The sequence below is a fragment of the Phaseolus vulgaris genome, chromosome 5 (assembly GCF_051622355.1).
Source record: "Phaseolus vulgaris cultivar YP4 chromosome 5, ASM5162235v1, whole genome shotgun sequence".
Taxonomy (NCBI): Eukaryota; Viridiplantae; Streptophyta; class Magnoliopsida; order Fabales; family Fabaceae; genus Phaseolus; species Phaseolus vulgaris.
Genome location: NC_143502.1, coordinates 31,436,849 through 31,454,561, shown reverse-complemented (window position 1 = coordinate 31,454,561; position 17,713 = coordinate 31,436,849).

The following is a 17,713-nucleotide window of genomic DNA, read 5'->3' as shown; positions in this document are numbered from 1 at the left end:
ATTAATTCTAAAAAATACTAATAAATTTTATAATAGGAATATAAAATTTACGTTAATGTTATTATTATTAAGAATTTTAGAGGTCATCATTAAATGAGAATGACAATTGTTGAAATTTATGTATTTTGGCAAAATTCAACTCTCTCTTAAATATATATATATATATTGAATAATAATATAGAGTATATGGTCAAGAGAGTTATTTCTATATGAACCGTCCACATCAATTTGCACAATTTTTACACTGATTCAATTAATAATTTTAAATTTAAATTTAAATTTAAATATATAATTACTTTAAATATTTGTCATGTATAATATTCCTAACCAATTAAAGTTTAATTGAATCACGAGAAACATGTGATACTGCAGTATAAAAGAACTCCATAATATGCTCGTTTAGAATTATTTATAGAATTTTAAAATAAACATTTTTACTTATTAGAATACTTGGGTTGAAACTATTGAAAGAGGTGTTTGATTTTGACATTAAAAAATAAAAGCTTTCTCTGTGATGTGATTTTGTTTCTGTTGTCTAAAAATGAATAAATAACTAAACAAACTACCGAAGACTTGGAATACGTATGAGAATAGTCTTGTGGTACTACTAGTAGGTAAAATCTCGGTGGACCCTAAGATCAATGAACTCCAACCAATTCAAACCTTCATCAAGCTGCCACGCACGTGGGGGACTTAACATATCAACAAGTTATTGGTTATCACATATTTGACTTTTTTTTATTAATTGATGCCTTCAGATATTACTTAAATAAATTTTATTAAGATTTATGATGGAACCGTTGAATAATATTTTTAGTGAAAATTTGACATCTAGTTAAGTAATATATTAAAAATATTATTAATGTTTTATTTTTTTTCTTTAGTCGCATTCTCTTCTTCTTAACTTTTTTTTATTTCTAGTCGGTTGGAACATTGATTACCCTTAGTTTTATTTTTTTTATGTGGTCCTCATGTTTTAATTATTATTTGTAGTCTTTTGCATCATTTATTTTCTACACTTTATGTTTTATTTCTTATAAGACCTTTTAAAGATTAAGTAAGAACTCATTCTAAGTTAGTAGGTTAAGGTGAGTTTATGTAAAATATCATTTTTTTTAGGGTAAGTTAAGGTAATTTTTTTAATAGAGCTAAAATTTTTCTCAAATATTTTTATTTATTTATTTTTAATTATTTATAGAAAATTAGTACTTAAAAAATTACTAATTTATAGGAAATAATTTGTGAACTAAGATGTGTTAGTTAATATTAAAATAAATAACATACTGATTCAATTTTCTTATTTCTCAACAGTATTTTCTTTTGAAAACATAATATGAGTTAAGGTTTAATCAAAATTATGTACTGTATAACTATTATTTTTAATAGAATATCTCTACGGATAGAAAAATTATCTATATGAGTATATTAATTATAAATTGTTCATTTGACACTAATTAATTAAAATATTTCTATTATATATAATATATAAATAAAAGTATACACATTTTGGCTAACTTATATAACGTATTTAATGTATATGAGGAAATTCTTGACATGTTTTGGCCTTCATATTATAGATTTTGGCTAACTTACATAATATATTCAATGGATTTGAGCACAAAGCATTCATACTAGATTAAATTCACATTTTGGAATCAGATAAAGTTGAAATAGAAAAATGTTATTGATTTAAGTTTCATTTGAGGTATGATAAAATTTAGATTAAAAATATCTTTCTTTCAAAGTTAAATCTAATCAAAATTGAAGAATATCACGTGAATGAGATGATAAATAAAGTTCTTACACTAGTTAAAATAGTTTCAAAAGATGATTCAAATATTTTCTTTTAGAGTTGAAGGAGAATATGAAAGAAATCTATTCCTACCTCTTTCCTTATAAGTGAATTTTCATTAACATATAAATGAATTTTCATTAACCAAAACTTTTGTTATTAGAAAGAATGTAAGTCCGTGAATGTTTTTTCTCCTAAACTAACCCAAATTTTATTTTCTCTTTCCCTATCTTTTCTTTAATTTTTTTAAAATGATTTATTTATTTTTTCCACAATTAAATCACATCTTTGCCTAGACGATGAAGAATAAAATAATAGAATTTGGAAACAAAATTGTTTTAAATAAGTTATTTTTTTCCTCAAATTTTTTTCTTTCAAATTTTTTTCCTCATGGTATTTTGATATGCATATAAGATCCGAGTCAAATAGATCTATCTCGGTTAGTCTACACCTGTAATAATGTGTTATTTTTTGAATTAGATTTTTTATAAGTATATTAAAATTTTCATAATTTAGCATAGTATTGAAGAAATTATCCAAAAAGTACAGGATATAAGTTAAGTAGAGTTAACTTACTATATGAAAGTAATTAATTTGATAATTATAGTTTATGGATAACCTATTCTTATGTCTTTGAGATTTGTAGTTTTTGTTTTCAAATTGTTTGCATAATTGGATATTGAAGAATTTAATTTAAAGAGTTTAAGACTTCTTTGAAGTATGATTTCTTACAAGGGAATTGAATTTAACCACTTTAATGTTGTTTTGGATTATTTATTTTTTTTGGTTTATTAGTCCTAACTTGTTTGAGTTGATATGCATACATGTCATAATAAAAAATAGGTTTAGATCGATATTTAAATCTTGTTAGGATGAATAATATTGTTTATTTTGAATCGTTTTTATATGTGTTTGTTGATTTTACAATTAAATAATTTGTAATTTGTTCAATGAACTTACTATAGAGGACTAATTTTTTAATTAAATTCATCCAACAAATTTTATAAATATGTTTAACGGGTAGATTTCTTCCAATAAATATTAGCTCAAAGATAATGGATAATTTTATTAATAAAATTCACTTAGTGAATTATAATTCATCAAGAGATATGAATTATGATAAAATAAGAAACTATGTGATATATAAATATGTTTAAATTAAACTTTACATACTTTTCCTTAACATTCTTTATATGAAATTTAAGAAAACATGGAATCGATTGAATATTGATTATGTTATCCCTCATTCTTATGATTTGGAGTAGATATGTGTACTGTGTAAGTATTCAGAGTATTAAGTTAGAATATATTTGATGAGATTTTAGGTTCTTACAATACCCCCGAGTCAAATAGATAAATGTATGATGTGATGAGAATGAAATCAAGTTAGGGATGAAGAATCATTGGTAATCAATGATATATGTAAGAAATTATCATACTATAAGAGGTTGCTAAATGAAATTTATACCAAATTGGGTAGATTGTCAAACAAACTCAAATATTGTGAGAGGTGTTAGTCTTTTAATCTAAACCTAATATTAGTCTTCTAGAAGTAGTCTTTCATTATATATTTTGTCTGGAAGACATGTGAATCGTTTGTAAACTTTATGTGAAGTTCTCATATGTTATTTGGTTAGCTCACCATTTATATTTGTGATTGTAATTTTACTATAAAAATGTTTTAACATTGGAGCAAAAGATTTTACAAGTTTTAGAGTTGGAAGAAGTTTATAAATAATATAATGACTTATATTTATATATTTTATTTTGGATATATGTATACATATAAATGTATGACAAATTTATATGTATTTTTTTTTGTTTTAATAATTGTAATACTTGTATAATTGTAGTGTTGTACATATAATTTTAAATTAACTAATTAAGTTTTTTTACATTAATTAAATTACCTAGTTTTGAGAAAGATCAGGATGATTATAATTTTATTGTTAAAAAAGGCTTGTGCATATATAAATATATATTAAAAATTATTGACATAAGACAAATTAATTAATATGAAAATACAAAAATTTTTAAAATATGAATTGATTATGTTTTTCATTAACACCGCAAGAAAAAGGATTTCAACGCATTTTATTTAGCGAAGGTTAATATAACCCTATGAATTGATTTAATTAAAGAATGTTTCAAATAATATTTATAATGGATGTTTTTTTAATTTTTATTAATTTTTAAAGAGTTTTGTTTGAGTTTAGCCCACACTAATTAAAAAAATTAAAAAAATATTATTATTTTTAAGTAAGTTTGACCGACTTGTCGGTGAGAAAAAAATTATATAATATTATTTTCAGTGGGCTTGACTTACGTTTACTATGCTTAAAAATAAATAAAAATCAATTTGCCTAAAAGCTTATTATCAATTGAAAAAAACTTATTATATAGCAAAATTCAGAACTTTCAATTGAGGTCAGAAAGTAAAATACATCCATTCTGCAAATTTCATAAAACAAAATACCATATATTTTTTTCAAATTGAGTTAAAAAATCTAAATAGCATTAATTATGCTATTATAAAAATCCATAATCAAATGCAGTATATTTTTTCAATTGCGTTGAAAAATTCAAATCCATTTTGTAATTGTAATAATAATATTAAATGTTGTTGTAGTTTCTGATCCAAATCCAAATTTAGAGTTCAGAAAAATACTATATATTTGCAAATGAGTTCAAAAATCAAAATACATCATATAATTGTAACTATAACAATAAATCTTTCTATAATAAAAATCTAGAATATAAAATGCAATCTATATTTCCAATTCAGTTCTTAAATGCAAATAGAAATCCTAATCCAAATGACTGCAAACAATATTTGAAAAGTAAAATTAATATAAACACATAAGTAAAAAAATAAAGTGTCTAAGATAAAATAAAGTGTCTAAGATAAGATTATACATCATCACAAGATAGAATAAGAAAGTTAAAGCACCTACAATTAGTAGAATAAATAACACAATAGTTCATTAAAAAAAATATGAAAGTAAACTTTCTATGTGTATTTTAGTAACTTCGCCACTACTTGATTTCTTTTCTTTATTTTGTCTAGTATATCAATTATAGAAACTATCTCACTCTAATAGAGAGTATAATATACATAAAACACAAAATGAAGTAAGAACAAAGATAACATGGGTGTTACTCTTATAGTTACTGAAATATCTTAAAAAATAGGTAGTGGTATAAGAAAATAGGGAGGGAAGGAGGTTTGAATAAGTGGAATTCAAAGACTAGATTTTATTTAATTTTGACTTCTTCTATTTAAGTTATTCTATTATTGGAAGGTATGACATTTTTTTTTTCAAGTAGTTCACATAACTCTTATATAACGAAAACGAGTTAAATTTATATCTATAAATTTTAATATTTATGTTACTTTTAATATTTTTATTTTTTGTCTTTTATTTTGTAAGGATTCTATTTACTATTCTTTTAGAATCTTTTATTTAGATTTACTTCATTAACGTAAGGGGTTCTTGTTGGAGAGAAAAAAAACTATTTTCTCTTGTCTTTCGTACTTTTTTTATTAATAACTACAAAACAATATCAGTATTACAAAATAATCACAATAGTAACTATTGTCCTTATTATAAAATAGAATAAAGATAACAAAAGAGTAAAAGAAAGACAAATGATACGAGAATAAATATTTCCAATATTATTCTATTGAGATCAAAACAAATAGTCTGAATATATACAAGCACTACACTCATCCTACGTCTAGTTAAAGAGAGAAATAATCAATCAAATAAATACTAGAATCATAACAGACAAAACAAATAAAGGTTATTCATCTCTATAAAGAGAAACAACTAATAATTAGAAAAGACACAATTAATATTAAGATTCTTCTATAACTCTGGTATCCATATGCTTTAATATCTCCCATAAGCTAGGGAGCAAATATTGATGAGACCCAGCTTGGAACAAATAATTTTAAAAGATTGGGGATTTAAAGCTTTGGTATAAATGTCAGCCAATTGTTATGTGGTGGAAATGGGAAGCAAATGAATGATACCCTTCTTTATTTTTTCTCTAACAACACTTCTGCTCATCTCAAAGGCTTTTTGTGGTTGAGTTAGGCTTAAAGTCCACTTTGTAATATGGTATCAGAGTCATTTAAAGCTTATCTTAGCAAGTGTTTGTTGGTACCACCCGCTATCAGGCCGTTATCGGACCACCCATAATATGTTATCCCACGCACGAGTTGTCACTCTCGACGTGATGGGGGGGGGGGTGTTGGAGACCCTGCATCGACTAGAGATGAGGACAATTCATTGTATATAAGTGGGTGCAAACCTCACCTCATGAGCCAGTTTTATGGGGTTGAGTTAGGCTTAAAGTCCACTTCGTAATATGGTATCAGAGCCATTTAAAGCCTATCCTAGCGAGTGTTTGTTGGGCCTATTGTGCCACCCGTTATCGGGCCGTTATCGAACTACCCGTAATATGTTATGTCACGCACGAGTTGTCACTCTCGGCGTGAGGGGGGTGTGTTGGAGGAGAAAAATAAACCAAGACTTGGAGCTTCTTTAATATATCCGAGAATTCTAATCGCTGCAGTATAGTGAGCAATTGTAGGCTTAGCAAGAAACTGGGAAATTTGTTGCACATAAAATGTTATGTCAGGTCGGGTATTAGTGAGATACATAAGCCTTCCAATCAATCTTTTGTAGGCTTGAATATTTGTGAAATGAACACTTCCAGTAGAATTTTTTTTTTCATGATTATTAATAGGAGTGAGTGCAGGTTTGCAAGCTAAAAAACATGCATCTCTTAACAATTCCAATGCATATCTCCTTTGATTCACCATTATTTCTTTCTTACTTATTGCTACTTCTAGACCAAGAAAATATCTTAAATCCCCAAGGTCCTTAATCTTGAATGTCTGATTCAAGGCTTGCTTAATTCGAGCAATCTCTTCTTTATAATTTTCTGCCAATATTATATCATCCACATACACCAATAATGTTGTAAAAGATCCTTCAGAAGAATTAATGAACAAGGAATGATCATTCATAGATTGAGTATATCCCATAAAACGCAAAAATGATGAAAGTTTGGCAAACCACTCTCTACTGGCTTGCTTAAGGCCATATAAAGCCTTTTTTAGTTTACAAACTTTTCCTGGTGGAATAGAAGTCAATCTAGGAGGAGCAACCATGTATACATCTTCTTTCAAATATCCATGTAAAAAGGTATTGTTTATGTCTAATTGTTTCAATTCCCAATTATAGATAGAAGCTAGAGAAAGAAGCAACCTTATGGTGGTCATCTTTGCTACTGGAGAAAAAGTATTAAGGTAGTCAATGCCTTCTGTTTTGTGTGTATCCTTTGCCACTGACCTTGTTTTATACCTTTCAATTGTCCCATCAGCCTTATATTTTATTTTGAACACCCATTTGCAACCTATGACAGCTTTCTCCTTAGGCAGAAGAGTAGTCTCTCAAGTTTGATTTGACTCTAAAGTATATATCTCGCGTTGCATAGCTTTTCTCCAACAGTCATGTTTCACAACTTCAAAATAAGTATTTGGCTCAACATGTGAAGAAAGAGACATAACAAAAGATTTGTAAGAAGGTGATAAATTGTTATAAGACAAAACCGAATTCAAAGGATATTTAAGTCTTGAAGATGTATTGGAAACATTAAGATTATAATGATAATCCTTTAAATACTCAGGTGGTCTTTTTATTTTTGTACTCATTCGGACAGATTGATCTGATTCAGAATTTTGTTCTATGTCATGATCTTCATTGAGGTTTTGGTCTATATGGGAACAAACTTCTTCTGGAACCTCAATGTGTGACTCATAGTTATTACCACAAGGTGCATTATCACAAGGTGCAAGAATGACTTGTGATGGCTGACTCAAGACAGGTTGATCTTCAACAAACAAAATTTGATCATAAATGTCAGGACTATTAGTTTCATTGCTAGTATCTTGAACCCTTTGATATGAAAAAACATGTTCATAAAAGACAACGTCCCTAGAAACAAAAATTTCTCTTGATTGAATATTCAATAAAATATATCTTTTTGTCCTTTTTTTTAAAACCAATAAAAACACATTTTGATGCCCTTGGATCAAATTTTCTTCTATTTGTTGACAAAGTCCTAGCATAACATAAAAAAACAAAACACCTTTAATCCATTAAAATTTGCATTAGTTTTGTAAAGTATTTCACGAGAAGAAGAATAGTTTAAAACAGGTGTGGGAAGCATGTTTATAATATGCGCAACATGTATCACAAAATATGACCAATAAATTTTGGGTAAATGAGATTGTATCATTAGAGCTCTTGCTACATCTAATAAATGACCATGTTTCCTTTCAACTATACTATTTTGTTGTGGAGTATTGACACATGATGTTTGATGTACTATTCCTTTATTAACAAAAAAATTAGTCATGAAAAATTCAGTCTCATTATCAATTTTTATTATTTTTATCGCTGTCTCAAATTGTGATTGAACAAAAACAACAAAATTTTCAAAAGCCTTGACAACTTCAGATTTGTGTTTTAAAAGAAAAATCCACGTGTACCTCGAATAGTCACCAACTATGGTCAAGAAATATTTATGACCATGAACTGATGGTATTGAGTATGGTCCCCAAATATCTACATGAATCAAATCAAAACATTTTTCTTTGTTTTAGATGTACTAATAGGAAATGAAAGCCTTTTTTGCTTTGTAAAATGACAAACATCACAAACAAAAGATTTGTTATATTCAACGAAAGGAAATTTATTCTTGATAACATCAATACATTTATTTGAAATATGACCTAATCGAAAATGTCAAAGGGTTTCTAAATCATTAGCACTGACATTAACAATATTGATGGGGTGTGTAGATTCGATGGGTTTGATTTGAAGTTTCTGGTAAGATGGGATCCTGAGTATATAAAGTCTATCTTGCATCTAACCAGAGCCAATCATTTTCAAGGAGTTTTTTCTTGAATGTGAAAACCATTAGAGTCAAAAGTAAGAACACAAGATAATTTATCTATCAATTTTGTTACTGAAAGAAGATTAAAAGTGAAGCAAGGAATATACAAAACATCGTCTATGACATGATTTTGGTTTAGAAAAACACTTCCAGAATAATTGACAATGACTTGATTTCCATTTGGTAATTTGATGGAAATGGGATTAATTTGATGATATGAAGTGAAATAAGTTAAGGATGAACAAATGTGATAAGTAACACCACTATCAATAATCCAAGAACTGAAGGAAGAAATAAAGTCATTACCAGTTTGTGTTGTCATGTTGGAAGGAATAACAAAGACTTGACTAGAAACATTGCCACTGGATTTGGCCTTTTGTAAAAGAGCTAACAATGTTTGATACTGCTTAGGAGTAAAACTAATTTGTTGAGACTCCACTTCTGACTTCGAACCTTCATGATTCTGCTCATTATTATTAAAATTTGTATTATGAGAAACTGCATTAGTATGACTTTGATCACGGTTCTGATTTTTAAACTTGAAATGAGGTGGAAAACCATGCTTTTTATAGCATGTATCAATGGTATGCCATGTCTTTCCACAATGACTGCAAATTTTGGCAATGTATTCTCTTCCATATCCACCACCTCTGCCATAGATGGTAGCATTGTTTTCATAACCTTCTTTGCTAGTAGCAATCATTGTCTTAGATTGATCACCAAAAATTTGTCTCTCTTGTTGTGTAATGAGATAACAAACTCTATTCAAGGATGGATTATCTGATGAACTAACATGGTAAGGTGAACAAAGATCTTGTAAAGGATCAACAACTTCACCCATGGATAAATGTAGCAACCAGAGCTCTGATACCATATTATAAAATAGACAGAGATGAACAAAAAAGTAAAAGGAAGACAAATGATATGAGAATGAATATCTCTAATATTATTCTATTGAGGTCAAAACAAATAGTATGAATATATGCAAGCAATGCACTCATTTTAGGTCTAGCTAAAGAGAGAAATAATCAATCAAATAAATACTAGAATCATAACAAACAAAACAAAATAAAGGTTATTCACCTTTATAAAGATAAACAACTAATAATTAGAAAAGACACAATTAATATTAAGATTCTTCTATAACTCTGGTATCCATATCCTTTAATAGTCCTTTTGGTCCAAAATCACAACTTCCAATCAAACATCATATCACAAATTTCATAATAATCACAAACTACATATGGATCATAGAAATTACATTTAATATATCAATCACACACAATACAATGTTGAATAAATTCCTAACCTTTACACAAAGATGTTCCAATTAGCTTACTTAAGTTTTACGATGGTACTAATATGATATAAATGGCTAAGATATTCGAATAGTGTATACCTGTAACAAAACCATTATCATAACATATAAAAGATGACGTATCTTTTCATGAAGCCAACTTTTGTTCAATCATCAAAGATATACATGCATATTATTCAAAGTTAATCGAAGTTTAACATACATCAAAAATTCTGGCTAGATGTACACACTTTGCTCCTGATAAGAGTGTCTTCATTTACAGAAGATGTCAATAAATTCTACTCCGATAAATGTCCCCTTTCTTGCACAAATATTTAGTAAGTGCACCAAAATTATAATACTTATATAAAAGGATACAACAATTACCAATTTCAAGGACATGAACATGAGACAAATGATAATCTTGTTCATCTTCACCACCTGTCACAATAATTTTGTTTTTCCAAGATGAACAAGTGTGACTATCTCGAGGAGATAGTGGAGTGCCTGATGTTGTAACACGCTTCCATGTATATGTTTCTATATGTGAAAAGGAATGTACTAGATTATATTGCAATAAAATTGGTTTCTTTTATCTTTGCACATTGTGCTTATGCACGGGATCAGTAATCTAATTATGAGAAAACTTATTTTTCACATTATAAAACATAACAACAACAAAATCATCTAAATTTAAATTCCACATAATAAATTAATCAGAAAACATAGCATACATCCATTGCTTTTAAGTTTTAACAAACAAAATAATTAAAAGAAATTCAAAACCAGCAAAAGAAAGTTATAAAATAAATAACTAATAACTATTGAAGGCAACATTTTAAAGAATACACACAAACATTGTATGGAGATGAACAGGAGCAGAACACCAATACAAAATTCGAATGACTTGATTAAGCACTCAAACATACTTTGTTTTGCATTCTACATAAAAAAAGGTTGGTCAGTGGTTTATGTACTCAACATCATAATTGTCACTAACATTACCATATAATAAAAATTAAGAAACCTTTTACTTCACATTTTCAATTCAAAATATTAAGATACAAGATCGTCAATCATAGATCTCTACAACCTGTTCTACTTAAAGTTAGGTCCTAAAACCTTAAAAACAAATACAAGAAGAAATAAGAATTCAAATATCATGAAAAGCTCAATTTTCCTTACATCATGGAATTAACCTCCTCTTGATTGGGAAGAAAAAAATTTGTGCAAGCTCAATAAGAAGGAATTGTGTCAGAATTATAATTTCAAAGAGAATGACTAAGTAGAACAGTATATGTTTCTATAGTATATTAGTCATTTTATCCATTAATAAAAAACTGCATACTAATGCAAGTGGAATTATACAGAACAAAGTAAATAGTACAACAATCAAATAGTGCACCCTTGGTCCCGTGATCCCCTACACATCCAACCCTAACGACATGAAAACTAAGTGCTCCGTTGACAGCACTAACTCCCCCGTCGATCAACCTTCTTTCAAGCGAACCAACTTCTCCGCCGATACACACCAACAATTTCACCAGCCTCAAACTCCTAGGCCTGCTCCTCCAATGTGTCGCCTTGGATAAACTTGACTTCGCCAACAGCCTCCTCCTGGAGATCGTCGTGTGCTGAGCTCCTGCCTCGGCTCCTACTCTCCTCTAACCGCAAAATCGGTAACCATAACTCGGTCCAGTGAATCTTCAACCACCAATCTTAACAAGTAACAAACCCACAAAATATTACAAACAACACTATCAAAGTTTGTAATGCATCCAACAACTCACCTTACCTTTGCGACAATTAGTAAAGGGATCTTCTTCTCTACCTTGTGACCACACTTTTAATCCTCCACCACAAGTATGAGGTTTTAATTGAAGCCCGATTTAAAACCACATCGCACTTAGGATTTCCAGTGTCGTACTCAACAATATAAAAAATACGTATAAAAAAATACCGAGCTTCAAGTACTCCTACATGACAACGAAGGCAAGGCAACTGCATCAAACTGAGAAAAGCAAAGACCGAAGTAAAACTGAGAGGATGAAAAAGGAAAGTAATGAAAAAGTTCAATTGAGAAGGGGAAAAGGAACGTAAGGAAAAGATTTCGGGAAAAGTTTTGAATTCTTTTCTTTGTTATGAGTCATTTACTTTTTTATTGTCAGCCTATCACCTTAGTTACTCGGTTAGATCGACACTACAATTTTAAAAAATATTTTTTTTCGTGGGTTTCACCTTACCTTTGCTGCATTTGGTAAAGGGATCTTCTTCTCTGCCTCCTGACCACCACTTCTAATCCTCCACCGCAAGAATGAAGTTTTAATCGAAACCCGATTTAAAACTACATCGCACTTAGGATTTTCAGTGTCGTACTCAACAATGTAAATAATACGTATACAAAAATACTTAGCTTCAAGTACTCCTACATGACAACAAAGGCAAGGCAGAGCATGAAACCGAGAAAAACAAAGACCGAAGTGAAACTGAGAGGGGGAAAAAGGAAAGTAATGAAAAAGTTAAACTGAGAAAGTGAAAAGGAATGTAAAGGAAAATGTATCGGGAGGAGTTTTGAATTCCTTTCTTTGTTATGAGTCATTTACTTTATTATTGTCGACCTATCGCTTAGTCGGTTAGATCGACACTATAATTTTAAAAAATTACTTTTTTCGTGGGTTTCACCTTACCTTTGCGGCAATGGATAAAGGGATCTTCTTCTCTACCTCGTGACCACCACTTCTAATCCTCCACTGCAAGAATGAGGTTGTAATCGAAACTCGATTTAAAACTACATCGCACATAGGATTTTCAGTGTCTTACTCAACAATATATAAAATACGTATAAAAAAATAATTAGCTTCAAGTATTTCCTACATGACAACAAAGGCAAGACAGTTGCATGAAATTGAGAAAAGCAAAGACCGAAGTGAAATTGAGAGGGGGAAAAAGGAAAGTAATTAAAAAGTTAAACTGAGAAAGGAAAAAGGAACGTAAGGACAATGTATTGGGAGAAGTTCTGAATTCATTTATTTGTTATGAGTCATTTACATTTTATTGTCGGCCTATCACCTTAGTTACTCGGTTAGAACAGTTTTAATTTTTTTTTTTTGGGTTTAACCCATTCAAAGTTTTTTCTTATTTTTTATTTCTAATTTGAAACATATGTCACTTAAGTTGACGCTTTTGTATTGCTAATAGTGTCACAATATCATTTTCTTCATGGATTTAATTTCTTTTTAATTTTTTAGTGTCTTGATAGGGTGGGCTTGACCCATTATAGTTGTGTCCACTATTGGGCCTACGCCATATTATGAATGCTATTTCTTCCTTTTCTTGTAGTATAAACTATCCTTGACCTTGATTCCTAAACAATGCGGGACTATATTTTGGTCACACCGGAACAATAGCCCCCTAGTCGAGGGTTAAGGAAAAGAGTTTACGATTCCCACAAACGGACGACGTCAATGTAAACTCTTTCCCTTAGCTGGCGCCAATTTTCCAACCTCATGTCCGTTGAGATAGCATCGCTAGGATCAATCACCGCGTCCAAGGTATTGTCCGCTTTGGAGTTTTTTTAGCTACGTCATGGTTTTGTCCTTAAAAAACGCTTCGGTGGGTTGGAGGAGGAAGAAATATATAAACTGCATTGACCTCAACTCTTGAACGATGTAGGACTATATTTTGACCATATCAAAAAATAATTCCCACACAAAAATTGTTGTTTACTTTTTAAAAAATTGAAAATTGTAAGGTAAAAGGGCGGAAAATTCTTCATTTTAGAAGTAATAACGGAAATTATATAATTATTTCCAGTGGAGTGTAGTCTGTGGTTAAAAACCCCATTTTTGGGCGACAGCGACCGGTACAAAACTTGAGCCTTTCGTCACAAAATTTACTAATAAGAATATCCAGTTAAATAAAGCATAGTATCAAATGAGAAGAAAACAGAATAACAAAATAAACTAGTCATTTAAAAATAGTTGAACTTGTAAAATTAAATGAAAAAAATTAAACTAAATATATAAATACTTATGATATGCACTTCTCGTGGAAGCTTTTCTGCTAACAGCAGCACAAAGTTTTCGATTTGGACTAATTATAGTTGAATATAACTATCAACTTGTTCTAACGAATTGTTAATTTGAATTTAATGAAACTAATATTTTCAAGAATGGATTCAAGTGGGTTCTATAATATTCTAATTAAATAGAGATGTCCTATATTTTCTTAAATTAAATTTTTGAGCAATTATCTATTAGTAATAAATTTTATTTAAAACATATTTTAAATAACATTATGTTATATTTATATTTATTTAAATATATATAGTAAATTATATTTTAGTTTAAGTTTTATACATTTTATTTTACGATTTATAGTTACATATATTAGTCTAAAAATTTGAATCGACCAAATATTGTCCTAAATATTTTAAACTTTGAATTTGACTTCAATTAATTATTTTATCAAAAATTTAAAGATAATTAAGGATGAAAAGGATCAGATTCAATCCCTTTTTGTTTTTAACCCACAAAAAGTGGACAGATTAAAAAATTAGATTTATTGATTTTTTAATTTAATATATATATATATATATATATATATATATATATATTAAAAGAACTTTATATCTAATTAGACAAGATAAAATTATCATTATATATATACATATTAAATTACTCTATTATAATGAATAATTGAAACTTAAACTTAAGTATTAGTGATTTAAATTATAATATTATTTCATATTATTCAAATAATATAATTAATTTTTTTTTTAAAAATAATTTTATATTTTAATTTAAAAAATAAATCAACAGTATAACAAATTCTTAATTCATCGAATTGACAAATTAGAAAAGATGCACCAAAATAAGTTGACAAATTCAAAATATCAAATCTCATCTCTTAAAATATAAGAGAAAACATATCAATCTGATCAATCTAATCCATTTAAGATCCTTAATACAAATCTATTTAGTGAATTCATCTTAATTTTAGGTCACAAGAGAAGTGAAACTCACACTTTTATGTATATATTTGATTAATATAATATGGAGATACTTGTCTCATCATTTTTTTTTTCTTTTACAAAACCTATCACGATACTTTTATCTTGTAATTTTGCCCCCAAACAATGAAAAAATTGGTTTTTAGCTTTGCCGTTGTCTAGTTGTAACTTTTAGAGGGAATAAATTCCAAAGCATATGTGTAAAGAATGATAATCTTTTGTAGAGTGACACATACTATTAACTTTTGATTTTCCCTTTTGAATTTTGAATATGTAGAATTTGACTTAGATGAATAAAGGTTGATGGAAGCACTTTAGTAGTTAATAATTGGAGTCCTAAGCATAGGTGGCAATGGAAACTGGTTTGTTGTGGTAATGCTTTGGGCAACAAACTGCCGCAAATATAATAAGTATATCCATTTGTGGGGTGTGGTGTTGTCAAAATCATTTTACACATGGAAAGTTCGATGTGAATAAAGCTACTCCACATTTCTCCTTTTTTGGAAAAGTTGAAGCAGCAATACTCAAAACTAGCCAAACAGGGTTGTCCAAATACACTGTTTTCTTCTCGGAATCCCTCAACAGAGTAATGTTTAGTACTTCAATCTAGTTTCATCAAGGTACTGTGTTTTTTTTGGCTGTCTTATAGTATATGCATGTCTTGTAACAAGTAAAGTAATACAGAAAAAATATGTAGAATGTTTTGAGTGTTTACGGATAGGTTTAAGATCATTTTTTTTTACAAAGAAAATACATTTAAATCAATTAGGTTTTATTGATTAAGAATTTATAACTATTTTTCTATACTTTTAGCTAAACCAATCCGATAAAAATTAAATTTATTCCAATCAAATCAACCAGGTCCACTATATGTAAACATGTAGAGTTTTGTTGGTAAAAGAATTATAGCTAAAAAGTTATACACATGTTAGTAAAAATAAGAAATTAATTTTTTTTATAATTAACTTGCTTTTAATTGAGTAATAGGAAAGAAAAAATAAAACAAAATTAAGATTATACCATAAAAATCTATGCATGATAATTAATAAGTAATTAAGACTCGCATCATTCATTTGGGTTGAGAATTTTGAATCTGTAAAACATAAATATGATTCAGATTAACAGTATAAGACAATTATTAAATAATAATTAATTTAAATATAAAAAATAATTAATTATTATATTAATTAAGTTAGATATTATTTTATAAATTAAAAATTATTAATATTTAAAATAGTTTCTATTATAATTTATAAAGTAAGTTTTAAATTGGTATTAGCTTTAGTTATTGAAGTTTTACTTCTTAATTATGTTAGATTTTAAATTAATTTTTAATTATAAATTAGTAATTATTTTAAAATATAAAACAATTAAGTAACTAAAAATTTGGTAGATAATATTATATATTAATTTAGAAAGTATTTTATAAATTTTTATTAATAATAGAAATTATTTAAGATATAATAAATTTTTAATTTATAAAATAGTATCTAACTTAATTAATATAAATTAATTATTATTTTTTTTTAAAATTAGTTATTATTTAATAATTTTTTAATGTATTTGTTATTGAATTTGATTGTTTAATTAATATAAATTACTTGTTTTTTAAAATTAGTTATTCTTTAATAAGTTTTGCAATGTAATTTTTATTGGATTTGATTGTTTAATCCAAGTTGGATGGATTAAGCTATAAAAGATGAACCCATAATTAAAAGATAAAAGTATTAAATTCAAAATTTTAAATAATCTCATTTGATATGTTTCTGTCGACATTTTCTTCGTATTTTCCTTGTTATAAAATATTAAAATTTATTAATGCAATCTACTTATTATAATAATAATAAGTAATATTATATCATAGTTGTAAATATTAAAATTTATTAATATGACATAAAAAGTTTTTCTAGATTATTTCCTTTTCGCGGTCAATCATTTTTGTCTTTTTTTTTGTGTGTGTAACTAAGTGATCCTAGGTTTTGGGCAATGGGTTGCTGCTACAAAATCAACCCATCATCACAGTGAAGACAAAGGTTGTCCCCAAGGACGAAGCACCACTATGGTTTCATTTTTCATGGACCACCATTGTTGTTTACTCTTTCATATATTTCAAGATTTAATTTATACTTGATTTTGAAGGTTGCTTGCAGTGGAAATGGGAGAGCAATGACAACTTCATCCTATTATTGGGGCTTAATTATATTTGAGTACATGCCAATTTTTCATACATAACCTCAAATACTTTTATATAAAATCTAGTTTAACTTTTGGGACTTGAGCTAGAGAATTTAAATTTTAATACAAAACATTTTTCTGCAAGGTGGGATAGATATTTATAATTCATTTCTAAGCTAATTTTAGTTTTAAAACCAGAAATAGATTATCAAATTTTAAATGGACTACGATAATTAGATTTCATATTTAGTCTTCAACTTTTTATCTTCAGTATTTAACCGGGTTCTTCCTCTTTTTTTTTTTTTACATACTTTAACTTTTTTTTATATAAAAGATATTATAATTAAATTTTATAATTTCTTCTTATACGAAATTAGAATTAGAATAATTGCTTTGCATTATGTTACATCTAGAATTATTTTTTTAATTAATATTTCAATTGTTAAATTTAATTTAATTATTTGAC